Genomic DNA, 14340 nt, shown 5'->3' with positions numbered 1-14340 from the left:
GCGCCGTCCCCGTCCCCGCGCCCGCGCCCGCGCCCCGCGCTCCCCGCCTCCGCCCGCTCCCCCTCCCCACTCCGCGTCTTTTTGTCTCGGACTCTTTGCCTTTTATTGCTCCCTCGGCCTCCCCGGCACACGCGCGCACACGCGCGCACTTGGACACTTCACTGCAAAGGGCGCAGATACCGTGACGAGGAGGGATCGGGTCGGGGTCCCCTGGCGGTCGTGCTTGCGCGCGCTCCCGAGGGGCCTGGGACCCCTGAAACTTCCTCCTGGGCGGCAGTCGCCCCAAGTCCCCGCGGGGGGCGGCGCAGCGCTCCTGGAAGCTCAGGGCGGGCTAGGCGTGGGGGTGGGGTGCGGGGTGGCGGCCCTGAGGTCCCCGACGTCCGGGGCCAGTCCCAGCCCCCCCCCAGTCCCGCTTGTACCCCGACTCCGCCGCGGCCGGGGAGGGATCTGAGCCGGGGGCTTCCTGCCACCCCCTCCCGCCCCAGCGCTTCTGAAAGCGTTTAATCCGCTGCGCAGCCTTCGAGGTAATTGACAAAGTCCTTAATCTGCGCGTTAACGAGCTGCTATTGTGGCTCTGGCCGGGTGGCTCCGTGCGTGCGCGACAACCCCCTCCAGCTCCGAGCGACGCCCCCGCCCGCCCCCCGCATCTCCCAACGCTGCTTCCCAGCTCGCGGGGCGCCTTGGCCGCCGAGCTGTTCCCTGGCACCCGCTTGGTCTCCCCCACCGGCTGCAGCTCTGTCGCCCCGTCCTAGTCTCCTCTCCCTGTCCCTTGGAGCACCTAGCTCAGAAATGGGTTCGGTGGATTTGGAGGTGGGGTCCTCTCCACCGGCCACAACCCCAATTGGGCCCCAGGGCGCCCACCCCGCTGCCCACCAGGCCTGCTGGCAGTCAGATAGTCGCCTCTTGGCCCCTGCTCTTCTTGGAGGGCACCTGGTCTGTCCTATCCATTAGGAGCCAGCAGGTGACCGTGAGGGCCCTGGACACGGACAGAGGGGTGGAGACCTTGCTGGCTGTGTGGTCTGAGGCCAGCGACTGCACCTCTGAGCCTCAGTTTCCCAAAGCGTGAAGAGCGCCCGCTTCCAGAGGGCTCTCTGGATTTCAGCCTGTGCTAAGCAGCCGACCAAGCAGAGTTCAACTACCTCCTGCGACCTTGAGGGGGCTTCTTGTACCCCAGCCTCAGTTTCCTCTCTGAACATGGAAGTTAAGAGTTTGAGGCTTGTGGGGCACTCGGCAGTGCCTGGCACAAAGCTGACATGGGGATAGACTCACCTCTAGGATCTCACAGGGGTGGGAGCGACGTGTCCTCCCCCGGGCAGTAGCCAGGAGACCACCCTGGGGAGGCTCGGCACTGAGAACCTGAGGAAGGTGCAGTCCCCCTGTGGCTGAGCCATTGGGAAGGCTTGGGGAAGGAGGTAAGTAGGGAGGCAGAGAAGTGGGCGTTTCCGTGGTGCAGGTGCAGTGGTCGCCCAGCCCAGTGGACACAGGAGCCCACTCTGCTCCCAGGCTTGCAGCAAGGCACTGGACAGGCACGCGGGGGCCATCTAGTGGCTCCTCATGGCAGTGCTTGCTGCCAGTCTCGGACCTGCTCAGCTGTAATGGCTCTCGATGCTGCAGGGGTGCAAGAGTCTGAACACCCCTCCCACCTCTGCTCAGGACCCTAGAGGAGGGGTCTGCAGCGGGCAGCACAGGCGTGAAGCGGCGGGCTTCCGCTCTGTGCTGTGCCCACCTGGGACCCTGGGGGGCGTCATCTCCGCTCAACAGCCTGCAGGTGTGATGCTGGGGGATGGGAATTGAAACAGGCCCTGAGATCCACGTGGGAGAAGGAACAGTCTGTCACCCTCTGAGAGCCTTTGCCGAGGCTGATAGGCATAGGCCACACTGGGCCAGCCCCCAAGCTGCCTGGCATCCCCCTCCTGCCCCCATTTCTGCCTGTGCCTGCCTTTCCCGCCCACAGGCACCTGGCTGTGATGACCATGCTCAGAGGCAACGCCTTCCTGTCTGCGATTTTTCGTTTAAATTCCAGAGAGAAGGGCAGCGATGTCCTGCTCCTCCCCTAGAGCCAGGACACATCAATCACAGGGAGCGGCTGCCCTTGCCGGCTAGAGGCACTGTCCCGTGGGGGCGCAGCTGCTGGGCCCGGCCTTGCCAGGGAGTGTGTGCCGGGCGGGTGGTGAGGCACCCCCATGCTGGAGAGTCATACACAGCACCCAGAAGACAGCCAAGCGTCACATGGGGGACAGCATGCAGGAGCCAGCCCTGGACCTGCTGCCGTCTTGAGCATCAGTCTGGTGGCAGGCGCCCCAATCCTCCCAGCAACGCACCAGACGGAGCCATCGTGACCCCCACCTTAGAGGGAGGAAACTGACTCTAAAAGCTGTTGTATCCAATGAACAATGGTCTCTTGATAAAATGACACCATTAATACTCAACAACCTTTAATCAATGTTTCCTGTGGACGTGGCCCCTTCGCAACATGCCTTATTCCCTGTTATCTTCTCCAAAGCCCCATGTGTGTTATTAATGTCCCTGTTTATTTGTTTACGTATGCAGTCCTGGGGACTGAACCCAGGACCTTTGCACAGCGCCCCAACCCCAGCCCTATTTGCTTTTCATTTTATTTTGAGACAGGCTCTTGCTAAGTCACTCCGTTGCTCAGGTGCTGAGCACAAACTTGCAGTCTTCCTGCCTCAGCCTCCCAGAGCGCTGGGCTCAAAAGCATGCACCACCATACCTGATTTAACATCCTTACTTTTAAAAGACAAAGCAACTGCAGCTCAGAGAGATTAAGTGCCTTGACTAAGATCCCACAGCAGTCAGCAGGATCGGAACTTGAATTCTGATCAGAGCCCAGGTCTCTCTCCCCAGTGCCCCAAGGCTTCTCGGCCAGAGCCAGGCCTGAGCAGCTCAGAGAATGCTGCTGAGCCGGCATGAGGTGGGTCATGGGACGTGGGCCGAATGCTGGATACTGCTGTCCCTTCGGGCCCAGGCTGCCGGGCCGTGACGTCAGGACCCCTGGCCCTCATCCACCCAGCCTGTGCCCTGAGCTGCCGAGGGTACTCAGCTGTACTGTGAAGCTGTTTCAACTTAACTCTGACAGTCACATTTATCATTAAAAATAAATTTATCTTGGCTTGCCGTGGCAGGGAGAGGCACTGCGCTGTGATTCAATGGGCTTGTCACCCTCGCGGTTAGGCATGGCGAGCGAACAACTGGATGGTCTCCAGCGCCAGCTCCTCACTTGCTGCGGCTGGAGCCAGAAATGTACAGTGGGCTGACATTTAATTTAGAATCCAACATACCTTGACATAAACCCATAATACAAAGGCGGGGGCGGCCAGGGGCTGCCAAGCCCGGCGGGGGCGGGGGGAGTCCGAGTGACAGGGTGCATTTCTTTCCTGCTTTGTGTTTTGTATTTTGCTTTGTCAATACTGAGTGGAGATGACAGAGCAGAGACTTCGATCCTAGGCAGGCAGCAGTGGGCACATGCCTGGGGGCCTGGGGGCCTGGGGGCCTGGGAGTGAGTCTTCAGCCCTGTGCACTGGGGGTGGGTTGTGCCCCAGTGTCTCGGCTTCTGTGTGTGGCATCTTGTTGTGAGTCTGTCACATGCCACCCAAGAAGCAGGTGCCAAGGCCGAGCTGCCAAGGCTGAGGCGGCAGCCCAAGGTGGGACAACAACAGCGGAGATGGCAGTTGCTCATTCTATCTCTGAGTCCTGAGGCTCCTGTCACACAAAATCAGTTCTTAATACACCAGAAGCAAATACTGCTGGGACAATAGGGGTGGGGCCTGAACCCAGGGCCTCTGTACTGAGCTGCATCCCCAGGCTTCCCCCCCACCCAACCCCCGGAACTGGGGATTGAACTCAGGCCCTTGCGCTTGCTGGGCAAGCGCTTATTCCACTGAGCCAACTCCCCAGCCCTTTTTTTCAGTTGTTTGAGACAGTGTCTTGCTAGGTTGCTCAGACCTGGGCTTGAACTTTGATCCTCCTACCTCAGCCTCTCAAAGTGCTGGGATCACAGGTGTGTGCCACCGTACCAGGTGGATGCTACTTTGAAAGTAGGAAACTGAGTTCCTCTTAGGAAGACACTGGGTCTCGTTCAGTAGATCATGATGGGGATTGGGGTGTGAACAGCAGAAGCTGGAGGCTGATGGGGGCTTGGAGGGGTCAAACACAGGAAGGACAAAGAACCCAGGGCAGGGAGGGTGGCAGCCAAATGTGGCCTTGGAGGCAGACAGGGCCACCAGGCAAGGGAGCCCTGGGGCAGAGAGGGATGTGGGAGCCACAGCCCGGGTCCACCGGTGTGACATTTGCTCCCATGCCGGACGTCTGGCTGCAGGAGACCGGATTTGCTGCCACCCAGCTCTGGGAGGGAGGGCTGCACCGGAGGTACAGACTTCAGACCGAGCAGGAGTCCAGCTGTGATGGAAATTTAAAAAAAATTAAAAACCAACTAGTAGTCTGACACCATATTAGGACAAAATAATTTGGTGGTACAGCCCACCATGTACGTAACTCAGCCTTGACCGACTGTGCCAGAGATAACCCTGCAGTGTGACCGCAAGCAGCTGCACAGCCCGTACTTTCTCCCCCGAACACATCCTGTTTGCTAACTTATCTCATGGACTTTCTGCTCAGCAGCAAAGAGTACCTGATGCTACCCAATAAAATTCACCACACTTTTAAGTTTTGCGTCTCTGGCTTGCAAAACCTATATACACTAAGACCAAAGCTAACTCTGGGCAGACACTTTGGGAGCGACCCCGCATCAGCCCACCAGCCCAAAGTAGGCTGGCTTCCGACTCCTTGGTGCCGAGCGTTTGCCATTCGAATCCGTGGAGGCAGGGTACCCTTCCCGGGTGCACACCTCACGAACATCGCAGCTGGAACTGAAACTCCAAAGGCAGATTCCAGAATCCACACCGGAAACCCACAGCTGCAGAGTTTGGGTTCCTCTCCCCCAGAGAGCCAGCCCTTGGGCTCCAGGGATTTGTCATTGCTCAGAGAACACAGTACAGAAAATGAAATTCTGGGCTCCAAGTCTGGATGCGTTGGTGGCCAGGTCCCAGCTACCTGTGGGCCGGCGTTGGAAGTCGTTTGCTTTCTCTCCCCACCGCCTGAGGACCTGGCTCCCGCAGTCCCCTGGGTGCTGATCCTGTTAGCTGTGACCTCCACGGCACTCGTGTCCTTCCGGCAGCCTGTTTCCGAGCATGCCTTGCAATTTTCTTTTCTTTTCTTTTTTCTTTTTTGGCTGAATTGGAGATTGAACTCAGGCCCTTGAGCTTGCCAGGGCAGTGCTGATTCTACTGAGCCATCCCCCCACCTTGTAATTTTTGATTGTGAATTCCTTCTCCATCAGAGCTTTATCTGTGGGGACCCGGTGAGTTCTGCCTGGGAGTCTTGGTTCCCCTGAGGTCTCACTTCTGCTCCCCAAGGCAGCCAGAGCCACTCCAGACCCAGGTCTGCAGAACTCGAGTCCCATCTTACACACAGAATAAACTCAGGTCCAGTCTCCTATGGGTTTGAATCCAGGGGCAAAGTTTCCCTCGCCATCTTCCTTTGCCCCTGCAGAAGGGATTTTCTCTCCCCTGTGTGTTCACAGGGCAGTGGCCCTGACCTGTGGCCCTGGCTTTATGTGGGCCTTGGCTCCCTACCCTCCCTGGAGCCCAAGGCCTGCGTCTGGGATTCTAAAATCCAAGGCCACTGGCCCCAGACCCGATCACACCCTTGGCCAGCTCAGCCTCAGCTCCACCTCCTGCCTGAGGCCTGATTGGATGGGGATCATTTTATACCCAAGACTTGTAGGTTTTTCCGTCTAAGTTCTTGTCATGAATATCTCCTGGTAGGGGCCCGGGATGGCTCAGTGGAATAAGTGCTTCCCTGGCAAGCGCAAGGGCCTGAGTTCAATCCCCACTTCCACTAAACAAAAACAAACAAACAAAAAAACCCCACTGAATATCTCCTGGTAGATCTCTAACTTTCTGGGTGACTATCCTCTCTATCACCCTATTAAAAACAAAAGTCTTTTGGCCACAGGTGGTGTCTCATGCCTGTCATGCCAGCACTCTGGGAGGCTGAGGCAGGGGGATCACACCCAGTAACTTGTTCTTAAGACCTGGGTCAGCAGTGTGTCCAAGCGAGGGACAGGAGGCCCACTGACCACCATTCTGTCCCCGCTTCCAGGGGCCAAAGAGCCACTCATGCCTGGGGGCTCCCTGAAGTACTAATGTCACTTGACCTCGCCACCAGCAGAACGTACAAATCCTCCAGCCCACGTCTTCTAGGGCACAGGGAGAGCCAGGCCTCCTCTGGGCCCCAGCAGCGGGCTTCCTCCGAGCTGCCTACTCACTGGTGTGCAGCTTCCCTCTGCGAGGATTTCAGCCGCCCCGGAGGAAGTCCCTGGCTCCAGAGCTGTGGCTCTCATGGGGTCCAGGCCCCCTCTGAAGGCCTCCCCAAAGCCCTTCACACGTGGAGCCCCCAGGGAGAGCTATGCTCCTCCTGCCTCTTCGGCCTCCTCCCGTTTCCATCAAATGTTCACTGGAATGTATTTGGAATGTAATTCCAGCGAACAAGGGGGCTGTACTCTGATGGTGGCCTGGGCTCTATGGAAATAAAAGAGGTACTGAGGGAAGAGAGGTGGAGAGGAGGCTGTGGGGGGCACCCACCAGGGTGACAGAGAACAGAGCAGGGCAGAGGCTCTGGGTCAGGGACAAGGCAGCCAGGGCATGTCGGGACCTGGCCAAGGGTCCTGTGAGTGGGACACCGCCAGGGGAGAGATGGGGTGAGAGAGAGAAGGAGAGATGGACAGCAAGAGGCTGGCCTGAGCCTGGGGACTCTGGTGGGCTGTGGCGTGCTCCGTGGACATGGGGAGGGGACCCCGAGAGATCCAGAGGGCAGGGACCAGTGAGGAAGCTGCAACTGCTGTCCTAGCACAAGAAGGGGCAGCTCAGGCCCGGCGTCCACTGTGGACATGGAGAAGCGGGTGGAGGCAGGACACACTTAGGAGCCAGGTGGCTGAGGCAGTGTGCATGCAGGAGGCAAGGTTTGGTGCCAGGTGTGGCTTTGATGTCACCTGCTGCTTGGGGAGCCTGGGGTGCAGTGTGGTGGGGATTGACAGGTCTGAGGTACCCTTAAACCTCCCACAAGGGCACAGAGTGGGCACTGAGGCTGGCGCTCTGGGGACAGGTTGACTCTGAGCCAGGACACCAGCTGAGGTCACAGGTGCTGTGTGTGGGCTTCCCGTCCCTCCCTTCTTGTCAGAATTGCTGTGCCCTCTGCCTGGGGACTGCTTTGCTTCCTATGTTGTGACCAAAGCTTGGCCATGTGGATGGACAAAGGTGGACCGATGGACAAAGGTTCACTGTGCTGAATGCTTGTCTGAACACAGACCTTCGTAGGCACCCACTGCTGTGAAGGCCACCAGAAGACCATGGACTAGGAAGTGACTTCTCCCGGAACGTTTAGAAGCAGGTGACACAGGCCTGAATCCCACAGAGCCATGAACCAGAAAGATAAATGGTGTCAGGGCAAACAATTGGCCAATGGGAATGCTTGTTACACAGCACATCACAGTCATCACTGACTGACACACAGCAGAGGTAAGGAGCTCTCCTCCCTCCCGGGCAGGGAAGAAAATAACATGAGCTTGTTCACCAGGGGCTCAGCCTGGGTCCAGGTCTCAAATGTTAAGGGCTATTACTGTGGTGCTGCTCACTGTGAACCTAAAGTGGAAGCCTCCCTGAGTGCTCCCCAACTCGGGATAACGCACAGCCTCTGCTGCTGTCTGCATTTGTGATTTAGTTCCCAGTGATACAGATCACCTCTTTCTCCCGTGCCCAGGAGGGACCTGGGCAGTGTCCTGCTGTCTGAGTCATCACCAGAGGCAGCAGCTCCTTAGGAGTCTTCCAGTGTGGACCAGGGAGGATACTCCTGTGGGTGGGAACTGGCTTTGGGTGGCGTTTAGTGGGTTTAGTTCCCAGGCACCAGTGCAGCCTGCGCTGTGTGAGCTCTGTCTGGTTAGAACCTTTGAGACCTGAGGTCCTATCCCGGGTTTCCACCTAGGACGGCCCATGGCAGACGGATGTCAGGGGTTAGGGATGGACACCCGGCTTCTCGCTCACGTCCCACGAGCCGTCCTGGCCACCTCGCTCCCCGCAGCACCCTCTGCTGCTGCTCCGGCACCCCCACCACCTTGCTTGCGTTCACAGCTCTGCCTGTGGCTGAGAGAAGCCACTCCCGGAGCCTGCATGTGCGGGCTGGTGAGTCGCCATGCTCCCGCTCATTTGCATAGCAGTGGCGCTAATTCTTATGTGTCTGCATGACATCTACTGTGGCCAAAGAAAGTGTGGCGAGGGAGTCTGCATGACATCTACTGTGGCCAAAGAAAGTGTGGCGAGGGAGGCATGTCGCCGCTAATCCCTTCCACACAGCAGTGGCCTCCGTGTCCCCTGGTTCAGGGCCAGGAGCCCAGCCGAGCCGGAGCATCTTCTCACCCACTTGAGTCCTCACAGGAGTCCACCGTCAGGCCCTCTTGCAGTCCACTAACAGAGGGGCACACCGAGGCCCAAGAGTGATCGCAACCCGGAAGAGACCCCTGCCCACCGGTCTGACCTCAGAGACCCTGTGGACTCTCGGGACGTGTTTGTGAATTTCTTTGACTTCTGGATGTTTCTTTCCATTTTCTACTGGCTGCTGAGTAGCCCCCACCTGCTAATGGCTCCCTCAGCTGGGTCTGGGAGATTATGGAGTCAAAGGCCAGGACTGTCTGGAATGCTCTGCGACGCCTGCCGAGCACTGGCCTTGCTGCGCGCTCGCCATCTCCTCTCCCAGGCTGCAGCTGGCCTGGATGGGAAGGCGCTGGCCTTGCCCTTCTCTGTGGGGCTGTGCTGACCTCTGTCAGGGTCCTAGCAGAGAGACCTCCGGGACTGGACCAGTGCAGCAGGACAGGGGTATCAAAGTCATCACTGGCTGTTCCTAGCATGGTTATGAATGAATGAATGAATGAATGAATGAATGAATGAATGAATGAATGAAATCCCCCAACCTACCCTCCATGCAGCAGCCTCCAACTCTACCATCCAAAGGGCAATGGTCAAACTGAGATGACAGCCCCTGTCACATGGGAGCAGGAGGGGAGGGGACACAGGCTCCGAGCCCAAAGCCGCCTTGATCCTGACATCGGCTGTTCCTGCTGACAGGCACGCCAGCCCGCTGGCTCCATAGGGACTGGAGCCTGGCCTGCACAGCACCCGCCTGGGACCGCAGTCCCAGCAAAGAAAGAGGTGAACAGCAAGTGCTTCTGGGATTGGTTCTCCACTGCTAGATGACGAAGTGTCTCAAAACGTAGCCGCACGAGACAAACATTTATTGCCTTGTGCAGTTCATGGGGGTCAGGAATTCAAGGGCATCTGGCGTGGGTGGTTCTTATTTGGGGACCTGAAAGGGCCATAGTCAACTGTCCTTGGGGGCTGCAGCCCTGGTGGCCTCACCTTGCCCCAAGGACCCACTGTCCAGATGGCTGTGTGGCCAGCAGCCTTGGTTTCTCACCCCATGGATGCCTCCCCAGGGCTGCTCGTGCCGTCTCGTGACACGGTGGCAGCCGGGCTCCCCTCTGCACAAGCAGCCCAGAGTGAAGGAGCCAGAAGCCGCAGTCATTTGCGAGTGGCTCTGCATGGTCACAGCCTTCCTCTCAGCAGGCTCTGCCCATGAGCGGTGCACCTGTAGGCCCCGTGCAAGGGAAGGGGGCCAGCAGCTGCCTTGTGGAGAGCCAAGACAAACGTGGCCTTCCTGGGGGGTCATCCCCGCTTTCCTCAGCACCCAGCACCCTGCACCTGGTCTGGCGCCGCATCCCCACGGCCCACCTCTCTCCTACGCCCCCTTTTCCAGCAGTGCAGGCTGACGTCCTCACGGCCAGGGAAAGGTCAAACCCCTCAGTGTGCCGGCCCTTCGTCTCTGTCTAGGTGTCCATCTGGATGGCTGCTTCCCCCCTCCACACCATGCTCTGGGCCCAGCCCCACCTTTGCCCTCTGTGCCAGGCTGGCCCCTCTGGCAAGATGTATGACACACAGCCCTGCCCAGAGCACCCAGGCAGTACCCAGCAGTGAGGGTGGCATTCTGCCTGCCTTCCCACCTGCAGGGGTGCCCAGGCGGTTGGAAGGATGAGGCGGGTGGGGGCTACCAGGGAGCCAGGGGTGCCGAGGCTGGCCCGGCTCACGGCACCAGCTCCATTCTGCCCAGAGTCCATGTCACTGGCCTCGGCTCAGTGCACACAGCCGTGCTAATCCTGTCCTAGGCTGGTGGCCGCCCCGGCCAGGGAAGGCGGGGAGCAAGCTGCCCGGAGAGCTGGTCCGGAGACCCCTGTTAGCTGTGGATGGCATCATGCACAGTGCCGCCACCACCACCACCACCAGGAGATTATCCACACGTGGCTGGTCCCCAGTGTCCAGCCTGAAGCCCAGAGGGAGGCAGCTAGCTATTAAGGAGATTCATGGGAAGGGCGCGGGAGGAGGACGGCTAATCAAGCTGTCCTGATTGTAATTGTCCAGGGGTGCTGGCCCCGCTCACACTCCCGCCGGCCGACCGCGGGCCCTGCCTCTGCGCCTCGGCGGGGCCCTCCCTGCTGGGACCATGCTGGGTAATGTTCTTTCAACATAACTCTATTTAAATTCACATTTCCATCATCCCCCAGAGGAGCGGGCGAGAGAGCTGAGCTGCGTGGTATAAGCCGGGAAAGGATTAGATGGGGTGGGTGTTATTTTTCTCCCTTTTATTTTCCCTTCGTGATGGAGATGGGTTTGCAGTGGTGTGGGGGGTGGAGGGCCTGGTCCAGACTCCCTCAGGGTCGGGACTGGGAGAGTTGGTGGAGGTCATCCCGCTCAACCCTCTTGGGGCCCATGGGGGAAACTGAGGCCTGCTGGGGGCCTCCACGTGCCCTGCACAAGCCCCTTCCCAGGTTCCTCCTCTGGAAGACCCTAGGGCTAGAGCTGAGGAAGGGGCTGCAGGGAGGAGGCTGAGTCACCATGCATTTCCTCCAAGCCAGTGGCCCAGAGCCTCAGGGCCCCCAGGGACCCAAGCCCTTCCCTGATGCTTGGCTGAGTCCTGGAGGGGACAGCCGAGCCCTGTCATGAGTCACCTTTCCCCAGAACATGACTGGGACTCATTTCCGTGGCAGGAGGCCCCTTGGGGGCAGGCAAAGGCCAAGGCCTCTTCACAGAGGCAGAGGGGCAGGCGGGGGTGACAGGCGGGGGTATGGGCACGGGGCCACGCACAGCAAGCAGTAGCTGAGTTCCCAGGGGAGGCTGCGCCTGGGTGGGAGGCCGAATCTCATGGGCAGTGGAGCCATGGAGGACAGCAGCCTGAGGTGGGGCCGCAGGGAGGCCGGGCCTGCTGGGTGAGGGGCTGGGGCAGCAGACAGCAGGCGAGGAGAGGAGGAGCGCGGGCCGCCACTGCCGCCTTCCAAGCCAGGATGTTCAGAGGCGTCTGCTTCTGTTTTTCTAACTTCCTCATTAACAGCTTGTGCTGTGGAGGGGCTGCAGCGGGCTAGGCTCCCTGCCAGAAGCCAGGCCACTATGGTGTCAGTGGGATAAAGGTGGGGTCAGTGACCCCTCAAGCCAGGCAGTGACCTCGATGCCAGCTTCCGGTGGAACAGCCGCCTCTCTGGCCTTGCCTGTCTGTCAGTCTTTGTCCCAGACTGGCAGGACGGGAGGTCCAGCCTGGGTGGATTAGTGGGGTCCTCTCCTCCAGGGCCAGGAAGGTCCATCCTGAACAGGGGTGACAAGGTGGGCTGGACCACCACAACTTGCATCCAGCATCCAGGCACTGCAGAGACTTCTGACCAAGCTCAGAACGGAGAGGTACAGGTGTCCTGTCACAGCCTGTCCTGCTTCCTCTCCCAGGAGGGTGCTGGCTGTGGCCAGTCTGCTGCTCTAATGGCCCGGAATGATGGCAAAGGGAGAGCCGGGCACCCTGGGGCCTCGCCAGTACCTCTTCAACAGCTCTTGTCTCTTCTGTCTGTCAGTTCGTGTCCCCTGTCCCCCTCAGGTCCCTTCCTGTGAACTGTCTCTCAGGGCCCCTGTGGAGGTTACAGAAGGCAGGAACACAGGGTTCCTTTGCTGAGGGGTTGGTAAGGTGTAACAGGCTCAGATGCTGATGGGTGTGCACTGCCAACTAGGAGAGGTGGGCACATGGGGTGTGACGAGTCCCCCAGTTCCTCACCTGCATCCCCGCAGCAGGGGCGACGCTTGAGCTTTACTGGAGCAGGGCAGTGGGCAGGTGTGGGGGGAGTCCCAGCCCTGCCACATCCTCGCTGGCTCTGAGCAAGCAGTTTCACCTGTGTGAGCCTCAGTTCTTCTCCTTCTCCTTCTTCCTCTTCCTCTTCTGCTCCTGCTTCTTCCTTGAGCCTCAGTTTCTGTGTCTGTAAAAGGGGATGATAAAAATGACAAAATAAGGCAAAACTCCATGATGCCTATGAAGATGGAGTGAGATAAGGCACCTCGACTCCACAGCCCAGGGTTAGGCACCAAGCAGGGCTGCTGCTATTTTCGTTATCGTTACCACCACCACCACCATCTGTACCATCACTCCCACCACCATTACCACCACCACTGTCATCACCACTGCCACCACCATCACCACCACCATCTCCACCATCATCACCATAACACCTCCCCACACCCCCTGGACAGAGGCCCATTCCTCTCTGGTACCCTAAATCTGCTCCCCCATAACCCTCGAGACCCAGAGCCTAGGAGGAGCCTGACCGCCCCCTCAGCAATGCTGAGGAGGGGACTCTCCCCGCCTGGGGTGCAGGCCCTGACATCATTTGATTTCCAGGCTGCAACACCATCAAGCCCAGGCCCCGATTTGAACCAGATTTGCTGCCGACAGCCCCTCCCCCCTCCTCTCCCCATCTTCTCCTACAGATTAGGGATTCAGAACACAGAGGACTTGAGAAGGAGCTGGTGGCTGTCACTACCACACCCAGAGCTCTGCCCCCAGAGGAGCCCTGGCAGGGGTCAGCTACTAGCACCCAAGAAGGACGGAGTAATACTGGGTGGCTGTCGGGTATGACTTGGCCAGGAGGTCCAGAATCTCACTGGGCACCCATGAACCCAGAAGGACATGGCTTCCAGGGCTGGTGACGGTGGGAGGGAGGTGAAGAAAGATCTGGATGGTTCTGATGCTCCCATGAGAGCCCCACTGAGTCCCGACAGCTCAGCGCTGAGCTCTGGTCCCACGGGTGCCCATCCTGAGTCCCTGCACTCCCCGTGAGAAGGGAGCCAAGAGCCAGGGCCGGGTAGGACAAGGTGTGGCCTCCTCTCAGGGCCAGCACCTGACAGCCCAGCAGGGCCCTTCTGAGAGTGGGGTCTCTGCACCCCAGAGAAGGGAGATGGAGCTGCTATGGGGGTGTGTTGAGCAGAGTGGGGCTCCATCTGCAGCCCAGTCCTTCCTGACCTTCCAGGCTGCCTCTGCCCCTGTGAGGAGTCTTTGAATTCCTGCCCTCAGAAGCCAGCAGTTGGGCTCTTGCCTTGAGCCTCCCCTGGCCCTTGTGGGGGCGGGAAACTCATCCCAGGGCCACAAGCCGAGTCCTTTGGACCAGATACCTACCTGTTCCCCTATACGGGGTCAGAATTACCAACTCCAAGAGTCTTCCCACGCCCGAGTCCCTGGACCAGAAAATCTTAGAATCGTGAAATCACAGGCCTCCCAGGATGTTTGGGAGAAGGGTTTTTCTTTTAAAAAGAGAGATAACAAATGGCACAGGAATCTGAAACTGCTTCCCACATGTGAGGCGGCTGAGTCCCTTGTGCCGTCTTGGAGGTGGGTGTGGGCTGTCTGGGAGGGGCGGGAACACGCAGGGGCTGCCAGGAAATCTGCGTCCTCCTGAACAGCTGCCCGGACACAGGACTAGCTGCTCCGGAGGCGCCAAGCTCCTTCTGCTGTGTCCCAAAGGCTGGGGCACCCCCTCTGACCTCTGCCCCCAGACCGACACTGACCACACCTGGCAAAGGACCTGTCTGGCCCCCAACTTTAGCTGCAACGCTCAGTTCTAACACCCCTCACTGGGGAGTCCCGCTTGAACACCAGCCCTGCTCTGGGTTCAGGATGGTTCTTGAAGGGCCAGGGGCACCCTGTTGAGCTCCCAATGTCTTCCCTTCGGCCTTGGGGTCCCACAAAGTTGGCCCATGGAACCCAAGTTTCTATTGTGTGTCAGGGGTGTGTGTCAGGAGGCCCTGGGACAAATGGGTGCTGGGTCGGTCCTTGTCCCAAACTGGTACAACACAGTCACTGCTCCCATTACAAACACTTCAGTTCTTGGGACCCCAAGCACCAGGGAAGCTGTGA

The sequence above is a fragment of the Octodon degus genome, unplaced genomic scaffold, assembly GCF_000260255.1.
Source record: "Octodon degus isolate 3935 unplaced genomic scaffold, OctDeg1.0 scaffold00123, whole genome shotgun sequence".
NCBI lineage: Eukaryota > Metazoa > Chordata > Mammalia > Rodentia > Octodontidae > Octodon > Octodon degus.
This window is presented reverse-complemented; position numbering follows the sequence as displayed.